This window comes from Mustela nigripes, chromosome X, assembly GCF_022355385.1.
Source record: "Mustela nigripes isolate SB6536 chromosome X, MUSNIG.SB6536, whole genome shotgun sequence".
Lineage (NCBI taxonomy): Eukaryota > Metazoa > Chordata > Mammalia > Carnivora > Mustelidae > Mustela > Mustela nigripes.
The window spans coordinates 82,922,484-82,932,071 of NC_081575.1; the positions used below are offsets into that span (position 1 = coordinate 82,922,484).

General features: G+C 41.9%; 1 pseudogene; it reads right to left on the reverse strand.

The window, feature by feature from the left end:
* Positions 1 to 7,079: 7,079 nt before the first annotated feature.
* LOC132007983 (U2 spliceosomal RNA) lies at positions 7,080 to 7,228 on the reverse strand (annotated as a pseudogene).
* Between the last annotated feature and the right edge of the window lie 2,360 nt (positions 7,229 to 9,588).

The following is a 9,588-nucleotide window of genomic DNA, read 5'->3' on the forward strand; positions in this document are numbered from 1 at the left end:
TTTATTTATTTATTTGACAGACAGAGATCACAAGTAGGCAGAGAGGCAGGCAGAGAGAGAGGAGGAGGCAGGTTCCCTGCTGAGCAGAGAGCCCGAAGTGGGGCTCGATCCCAGGACTCTGGGATCATGACCTGAGCCGAAGGCAGAGACTTTAACCCACTGAGCCACCCAAGCGCCCCTAATCTCTTGATTTCCTTAAGTATTCTTTAATGTTGTTACATTTTATTACATTTGTCATTTTGGGGTTTTGTTTTGTTTTGTTTTTAAAGACTTTATTCATTTGTCAGAGAGACAGAGAGAGAGCACAAGCAGGGGGAGCAGCAGGCAGAGGCAGAAACAGTCTCCCCCCTCAGCAAGGACTTGGGGCATCTGGGTGGCTTAGTGGGTTAAAGCCTCTGCCTTTGGCTCAGGCCCTGGTCTCAAGGGCCTGCTTCCCCTTCTCTCTCTGCCTGTCTCTCTGCCTACTTGTGATCTCTCTCTGTCAAATAAATAAATAAGATCTTAAAAAAAAAAAGAAGAAGAAGAAGAAAAAGAAGCAGTCTCCCCCCTGAGCAAGGACTTGATCCCAGAACCCTGGGATGATGACATTAGCCAAAGGTACACAGGTCTTTCACATCTTCTGACAAATTATTCCCTAAGTTTTTCATATTTTTCATGCTTTTTTACTTCATGTCTTCTTGTTTCTACTTTATTGTGTGATATTGGGTTGTTGTTGTTGTTGTTTTTAACTTAAATTTCTTTTTTTAAAGTAGCTTCTCTACACCCAACATGGGACTTGAACTCACATCCCTGAGATCAAGAGTTGCATGCTCAACTGACTGAGCCAGCCAGGCACCCCTTTAAATTACTAGTATATAGAAACTCAGTTGATGTTTATGTTTATCTTGTGCAGAAGTTAGAGGAAAGAGCCCCCACACAAGACTGCCCTCACTTATGACAGCAACAGCAAGTTCAAGGGTCTCTAAGACCACCCTCTCTGTTTCAATAATTCACTAGCTGGATTCTCAGAACTCACCGAAAGCTGTTAATACAGTTACGTTTTATTACAGCTGGAGGATAGACATTAAAATCAGTCAAGGGAAGAAGGGAATGGAGCACAGTCCTGGAAGGTAAGCTTCCAGTTGGAAGGAAGAGCTTCCAGTTGTCCTCTCCCCATGGAGACATTATTCTCCTGGCCTTGATAAGTGAAAACAGCATGGAGTACTGCCAACCAGTACTCAAGCCTTCAATGGGCTCCATCATGTAGGCATGGTTGACTGCTCACATGGCTGATTTCGGTTTCCAGCCCTCAGGAGGCCAAGCTTCATGCAACAAAGCCCCCACACTTCATTATGTTGTTCATATGGCTCTGACCCTCACCCTAAATCACCTAGTTACTATCTGGAAGGCATGAGACCCCCAGGTAAACAAAGACATTCCTATCAGGCACGACATTCCAAGGGCCTAGAGATTATTTTCCAGAAGCTGAAGGCAAAGGCAAGACTTCTCTTTGAATAAGCTTTAATTATTTACCATACAGGCCACCCCCCAACCTTTGGCCAATGCTCTTTCACAGCAAAATATATTTACCTGAACTTGTGATGAACTATTTATCATAGAAATTAGCTAATGGTTACTGAAGTCCAGTTCTTCAAGCCATTTTCCATCGGGGGGAAAATAAAGCCTTTAGCTCAATTACTCAATATATTTGACCACCAGTATATATAATATATATAATAGTATAATCTTAACCATAATGCCAACATTACACATCATAGTATAGTAGTAGAGGTGAACTATGTACACATTAACCCTATAATCAACAATAAGGTATTGTACATTTAAAATTTTGCATCTCTCCTGTTAAGGGTTCTTTTCCAAATTAAAATAAATGTTTTTAAAATGAAGGAAGAGAGGTGCCTGGCTGGCTCAGTCGGTAGAGCATGGGACCTTTGATCTTGGGGTTGTGAGTTTAAGCCCTATGTTGGGTGTAGAGATAACTTAAAAATAAAAAAAAAAACTTTTAAAAAATAAATAAAAATTAAAAAATAAAAATGAAGGAAGAATAAAGACATTCTCGGATTAACACTCAGATTCTTGAAACTATAAATTTACCTCATACCAAATTTAGGAAATTTTTGGCAGTTATTTATTTGGGTAGTTCTTTAGTCATGCCCTAGTTCTCCTCTCTTCCAGGACTCGGATGACAGGATCATTAAATACTGCGTGATTGTCTCACGAGTCCCCTGAGGATCTGTTCATTTAAAAAATTCTATTTCCTCTCTGTTGCTGAGATGGGGTAGTTTCTAGTCTCCTATCTTCCAGCTCCCTGATTCCTTCATTGGTTCCCCCAGTGAGCTTGTCTTTTGAGGTCTTCATTCCTGGCTATTGTATTTTTCAGTTCTAAATTTCCATGTGGTTTATATATGTATATTTCTGTATCTTTGATGAGACTTTCCATTTTTTTGCTGAGAGGCTATTTTTTCATTTGTTTCAAGTGTTCTTTTTCTTTTTTTTTTTTTTTAAGATAGATTTATTTATTTATTTATTTATTTATTTGACAGAGAGAGACACAGAGAGAGGGACCACAAGCAGGGGGAGTGGGAGAGGGAGAAGCAGGCTTCCTGCATGGAGCAGGGAGCCCAACACGGGGCTCAATCCCAGGACCCCGGGATCATGACCTGAGCTGAAGGCAAATGCTTAACGACTGAACCACCCAGATGCCCTGGTTTCAAGCGTCCTTTTTGTTCACTAAAGCATTTTTTTAGTTTTATGGTTTTATTAACACAAATATGACATGAACATGAGCTGTCTGTTCATTTTCTTCACTTCGCAGCCTGGCATTGGGATTGGTGACACGGATGGACAGCTGGGCTGCTCTTTCTACAGTGGCTCGGCCGTTCTTGGAGGAGACATTGTGAGCAGCCTGGGCGCAGAAAGATTTGCTGCACATCAGCAGCACCTGACATAGACTAGGAACTTCCGGAAGCCACTGGGCTCTGTTTTCTTGTTGCTTCTGTAACTGATGTTGGGCATCAAGGTTGGGCCTTTGATTCTTCTGCTCACCCTATTGTCAATACCTCTGGGTTTTCAGCAGTTGTGCTTAATTTTGACCTATCAGTCTGACTGGTCCCGGATGAACTTACTTCTTGGTCCTCTTTCTAATGATCTTAGGCTTCACGAGGGTTCTGAGGGCGGCCATGATACCAAGTAGGAGACAGCTGCCATCTCTGCAGGGAGCACCAAGGAAAAGGAACCATTTTTATTACAGCTGCTTAAAATCTTTGAAAGATAGTGTCAGGTAATTTGTCATCTTTGTGTTCACATGTATTGATTTTTTTTTTTCATTCAGTTTGATATATTCCTGGTTCTTGGTATGACAAGTGATTTCCAATTGAAAGCTGAACATTTTATGTATGTTATGAATCTCTGGTTCTTACTTAAGCCTTCTTTTTATTTTTAAAAATTTTTTGAATTAGTGAATATATTTATTTTGTATTTTTTAAATTAACACATAATGTATTATTTGTTTCAGGGGTACAGGTCTGTGAATCACCAGTCTTACACAATTCACAGCACTCACCATAGCACATAACCTCCCTAGGGTCCATCACCCAGACACCCCATCCCTCTCACCCCCCTCCCCTCCAACAACCCTCAGTTTGTTTCCTGAGATTAAGAGTCTTTATGGTCTGTCTCCCTCTTGGGTTTCGTCTTGTTTCATTTTTCCCACCCTTCCCCTATGGTCCTCTGTCTTGCTTCTCAAATTCCTCAAATAAGTGAGATCATATGATAATTGTCTTTCTCTGATTGACTTGCTTTGCTTAGCACAACACCCTCTAGTTTCATTCACGCCATTGCAAATGGCAAGATTTGGGGGTTTTTTGATGGCTGCATAGTATTCCATTATATACATATGTATATGTATATGTATATGTATATGTATATGTATATGTATATATATCCATTCTTCTGTTGATGGACATCTAGGTTCTTTCCATAGTTTGGCTATTGTGGACATTGCTGCTATAAACATTGGGGAGCAGGTGCCCCCTTTGGATCACTACATTTGTATCTTTGGGGTAAATACCCAGTACTGCAATTGCTGGGTCATAGGGTAGCTCTAGTTTAAACTTTTCAAGGAACCTCCATGCTGTTTTCCAGAGTGACTGCACCAGCTTGCATTCTCACCAACAGTGTAGGAGGGTTCCCCTTTCTCCACGTCCTCACCAACATCTGTTGTTTCCTGACTTGTTAATTTTGGCCATTCTGACTGGTGTGAGGTGGTATCTCACTGTGGTTTTGATTTGTATCTCCCTGACGCCGAGTGATGTGGAGCACTTTTTCACGTGTCTGTTGGCTATCTGGATGTTGTCTTTGCAGAAGTGTCTGTTCATGTCCTCTGCCCGTTTCTTGATTGGATTATTTGTTCCTTGGGTGTTGAGTTTGATAAGCACTTTATAGATTTTGGATACTAGCCCTTTATCTGTCATTTGCAACTAACTTGCCCATGCTGTCAGTTGTCTTTTAATTTTGTGGACTGTTTCCTTTGTTGTGCAAAAGGTTTTGATCTTGATGAAGTCCCAATAGTTCATTTTTGCCTTTACTTCCCTTGCCTTTGGTGAAGCTTCTAGGAAGAAGTTGCTGTGGTTGAGGTTGTGAGCCTTCTTTTTAAACTGGCTTTTTCTGATACCATTCCAGCAGGGAAAATGAGTGGAGGGTGCTAGTTTGCTAATGCCAGGTATGGGAAGGAGTCTAGCTTCCCCACTTGGCCTCTGTTGATAACAGAGAGGGGAGGCTCCTTGCTACTGTTGGGTAGGGCTTGGAGTTCCGCTCACAGGTAGGGCTCCACTTATATTTCCCTGAGTGGAAGGGGTAGCCGTGCCTCCTTTCTGCTCTCTATATGGCCTCCAGTGATATGACCCTGGGGGGAAAGAGAGAGGTGACTTGACACTGCCAAGTGAGAGAGCAAGTTGAGGCTCCCCACATGGTCTCCACTGACACCACATAGGGGAAGGCTTGTTACAACCCGGTCAAGACAAAAGTGCTAGCTCTGTAATCAGTCTTTTCTGAGACCACCTTGGCAGGGGTTTGGCATGAATTCACAGCATCTAGAGGGTGAAAACATAAGCTCCTCGCTTGGCATCTGTTGGTGGAGGTGGGAATTAGGTCACATCTTTTTCTACACTGTTTTGATTCAATAATGTAACAATTTTCTAAAAGTTTACTATCTCTTGGGGCTGCCCATTTCCTGGTTCTTTGACAAAAGAAAGAAGGCTTCGGTTACGGTCATTTGTCTTGTTTGGGTCCATTGGCATTTCTAGGTTGCTAGGTTGCAGTCTCAAATGCATGAAGAAAAAAATCCATAGAACTCACCAGTGTGCTCTTTTTTGGGTTCTGATCCCTCGTTAGTCTGCATTCTTCCCCCTACCTTTCAGAGTCATCTTACGTTTGCTTTTATGAATATTACTTCCAGGGGCTTTTTGTACTCCAGGGGAGAGACAGGGAAAAAGGCATCTACTCCGTTTTCCCAGAAGTGGAAATCCTGTACTGGGTCTCTCTCTACATTTTTTCCATGTCTCTACTAACTTTCTGAGGATATGCAATACATTTGTTCATTCATTCATTAAATAAGTCCAAACTCTTACTGTGTGATTAATGGTTGAAATCCTTAAGATGAACTCGATGCTGCACATTGTTCCCTCATGGAATCCACGCCAGAGTCTGCAGCATACAATTTTTAGGTCCATCATTTGACCAACTGGTCCCAGTGGTATTTCACCTTTTAGCTTTGGCACTGCAGTTACACTTTCCCTTCCTCTTGGCAGGATAACCACATTTGCCACAGGTCAGCTTCCGAATGTGGTAGGCCCTCAAGCCACAGCGCAGAACAATGTGTGTGTCTTACTACAATGCTTTCCAAATGATGAAGTCCCCTTCGTCATCTTGTTTAGGTGGCCACCACCAAAGAGCTGGGGAGAGAAGCCACTGTGCAATAAATTTATAATAATTATTTAATATCCTTATTTGTTAATTCTAACATGTATGTCCGCTCTGGGTGAGTTGATCGATTGCTTGATTAGTCTCACTACATGTGCTGGTTTCCTACCTCTTTGTGTACTTATTGATTGTTGACTGAATGCCATTGTGGATTTTACTTGGTTGACTGGATACTTGTACATTTTTTATAAACTATTTTGAGTTTTGTTCTGGGACACAAGTAAGTTCCATGGAAAGTTTTATCCTTATATAAGGTCTTCCTCATATAATTTTTAGGTGTATCTGGAGCAGAGGTCAACCTAGGGCCAATTATTCCCCACTACTGGGGCAAGAGCTTCTGGAATTGTTTATGCAGTGCCTTATTTTTCCAGTCTGGTTGGTGATTACGGCACTATTACAAGCCATGAATGGCACCATTTCCTCTTATCCTTTTAGATGGCTCTCTCACTGACCTCAGTTCCCTCACCCACGTGTGCTGATCAATACTTTATTGAACACTCAAAGAGGACCCTAGAGGGATCACTTGGTGCTTCTCTCTGCAGTTTTCTCCCTTCTGGTGGTTTGTCCTATGAATCCTAGCTGCCTTCTCCTCCTTAGACTCTCAGTTCCTTCTCAAGTCAGGGAGAATTCACCAGGCTTTTCCTCAGTTCCCCCTCTCTGTGCGATGCCCTGGGATGTCTCTCAAGGAAGTATGCTAGAACAATCAGACGCTCACTTTATTTGTTTCCCTTTCCTCGGGGATCACTGTTGTTCATTGCCTGATACCCAGTGCCTTGAAAACTGTGGATTGTTGTTGTTGTTGTTTTTTCCATGCATTTTGTCTGTTTTGTTTGTTTGTTTGTTCCAGGCCTAAGGGAAATCTGGTCTCTGTGACTCCATCCTGGCTGAAATAAGTCATGGAAGAAAATTTATAAATGTGACGTTTTGTCAGTGGAGGTCACCAGTATGAGATATACTTGAGTTAGTGTGATTGTTATGAATAGGGAATACTGTAATCTGGGTTTGAGACAATATGCCAATGAACTTGTATCAGTGAACGTGGAATTTGTATCTATTAAGTGCTCATCAGTGTGGGATATATTGGGAAGTATTTAAGAAAGAGGAGATATATTAATGTAGGTTGTCACTAAGAAATATTCTCCAGTATGTGAAAATTTGTGAATATATTCAACTGAGATTTTCAATGTAAAAAATTCCAGTGGGCAGGCATTTACTACACTTGATCTTAGCCAAAGGGCCGAGAAGTGATAGGCAGGCATTTACAAATCAGATCTGTAAACTGGGTTGTCAATGAGAGATCTGCTTAATGAGGATTTAGGAACAAAGAGATTTTTCACCAGTGATCATCAGTGGAGTTTTACGGGTTGGGTGCAGTATTTATGAATATAGATCCTGATAAATGTGGACCTACCAATCAGGGATACATTGATAGGCGTGCGTGAATGGGGAGATATACAATAGGTATTGTGTTTTTTGTTTGTTTTTAAAGATTTTTATTTATTTATTTGACAGAGAGAGAGCATGTGAATGCACAAGCAGGGAGAGGGGCAGAAGGAGAAGCAGACTCCCTAGTGAACAGGGATCCCGATGCAGGGCTCGATCCCAGGACCCTGGGATCATGACCCGAGCCAAAAGCAGACACTTAACCGGCTGAGCCACCCAGATGTCCCTGTGCAATAGGTGTTGTATAGGCTAATGTAGTATATGTCAACAGGAGTATTGTGATTGGATAGTTGTAAAACCAGCTGAGCAATAGAGCATATGCCAATAGGCAGATGTTTGAAAAATAAGGCAAGGGGCGCCTGGGTGGCTCAGGTGTTAAGCGTCTGCCTTCAGCTCAGGTCATGATCCCAGAGTCCTGGGATCGAGCCCCACATCAGGCTCCCTGTTCAGCGGGAAGCCTGCTTCTCCCTCTCCCATTCCCCCTGTTTGTATTCCCTCTTTTGCTGTATCTCTGTCAAATAAATAAAAAATTTAAAAAAAAGAAAGATAAGGCAATTTGTCATTAAAGTCATAAACGAGTTATACAATCAGGTGGATATTTAAGAATACAGATTTTTTTCAAAGGCAAGCAACAATGGAGTATGTATTGTGATGGTTATCAAAAAAGAGATTTTTTTTTGAGAGAGACAGTGTGTGCAAGGGGAGGAGAGGGGCAGAGGCAGAGGGAGAGAGAGAATCTTAAGCAGGCTCCACACCCAGACAGAGCCCAACACGGGGCTCGAATTTATGACCCTGAGAACATGACCTGAGCTGAAATCAAGAGTCGGATCCTTAACCAACTGAGCTACCAGGTGCTCCAATAGAGATTTTTAAAACAGGGGTTATATATAGATTTATTAGTTTGTTATGTGCAAAATATCATTGGTGTTTATATTATTCTTTAGTTTTTTTATAATTTCAATTTTAATAAATACAACCTATGTGTTTCAAGTAAATAAACAAACAAATAAAAAATAAACAATTATTATAATAAGGAATATTCCAGTGGGGATGGCTGGCTGGCTCAGTGGGAAGAGCATGGGACTCTTGATCTCACGGTCATGAGTTCAAGCCCCATGTTGGGTATAGAAATTACTTAAATAAAAACAAAACTTTAGGGGCGCCTGGGTGGCTCAGTGGGTTAAAGCCTCTGCCTTCAGCTCAGGTCATATCCCAGGGTCCTGGGATCGAGCCCCGCATCGGGCTCTCTGCTCGGCAGGGAGCCTGCTTCCTCCTCTCTCTCTCTCTGCCTGCCTTTCTGCCTACTTGTGATCTCTGCCTGCCAAATGAATAAATAAAAAGTCTTTAAAAAAATAAAATAAAAATAAAAACAAAACTTTAAAAAAAAAAAAAAAGAAAAAAAGAAAGGGCTCCTGGGTGGCTCAGTTGGTTAGGCATCCAACTCTTGATTTCAGCTCGGGTCATAATCTCAGATTTGGGAGACAGAGCCCCCTTGCTGGGCTCTGCACTGGGTATGGAGCCTGCTTTAGATTCTCTCTCCCTCTCCCGCTGCCCCTCCTCCACTTCTCTCTTTTTCTCTCTTAAAAAAAAATAAAGAAAGAAAGAAAGAAAGAAAGAAAAAAGAGGGGCGCCTGGGTGGCTCAGTGGGTTAAAGCCTCTGCCTTTGGCTCGGGTCATGATCTCAGGGTCCTGGGATCAATCAAGTCCCACATCGGGCTCTCTGCTTGGTGGGGAACCTGCTTCCCCCTCTCTCTCCGCCTGCCTCTCTGCCTACTAGTGATCTCTGTCTCTCAAATAAATAAATAAAATCTTAAAAAGAAAAGAAATATGCCAACGGGTGTTCATGAATAAGGTTTCTCAATGTCAGACACCTACGGGTGATATGTCAATGGTTTTTATTTCTCAGTGGGGGGGTTTGTCAAGAGGGGTCGTGAACAGAGATATCTTAACAGATATTTTTGAATGCAGCAGGGTTTTTTTTCCCCAAGAGGTTAATGGATGAAAGATTTGCCAATGGGTACGTATTTATGGAAGGGGAGATATACCATAAAGAACCATAAATGGAGATAAGCCAGTGGGACGTTCATGAATAAATAGATAGCACAAAAGTGGCTACAGTAGGCAGAATTCCGAGACTGACCCTCAATATCCTTATCACCCTTACGT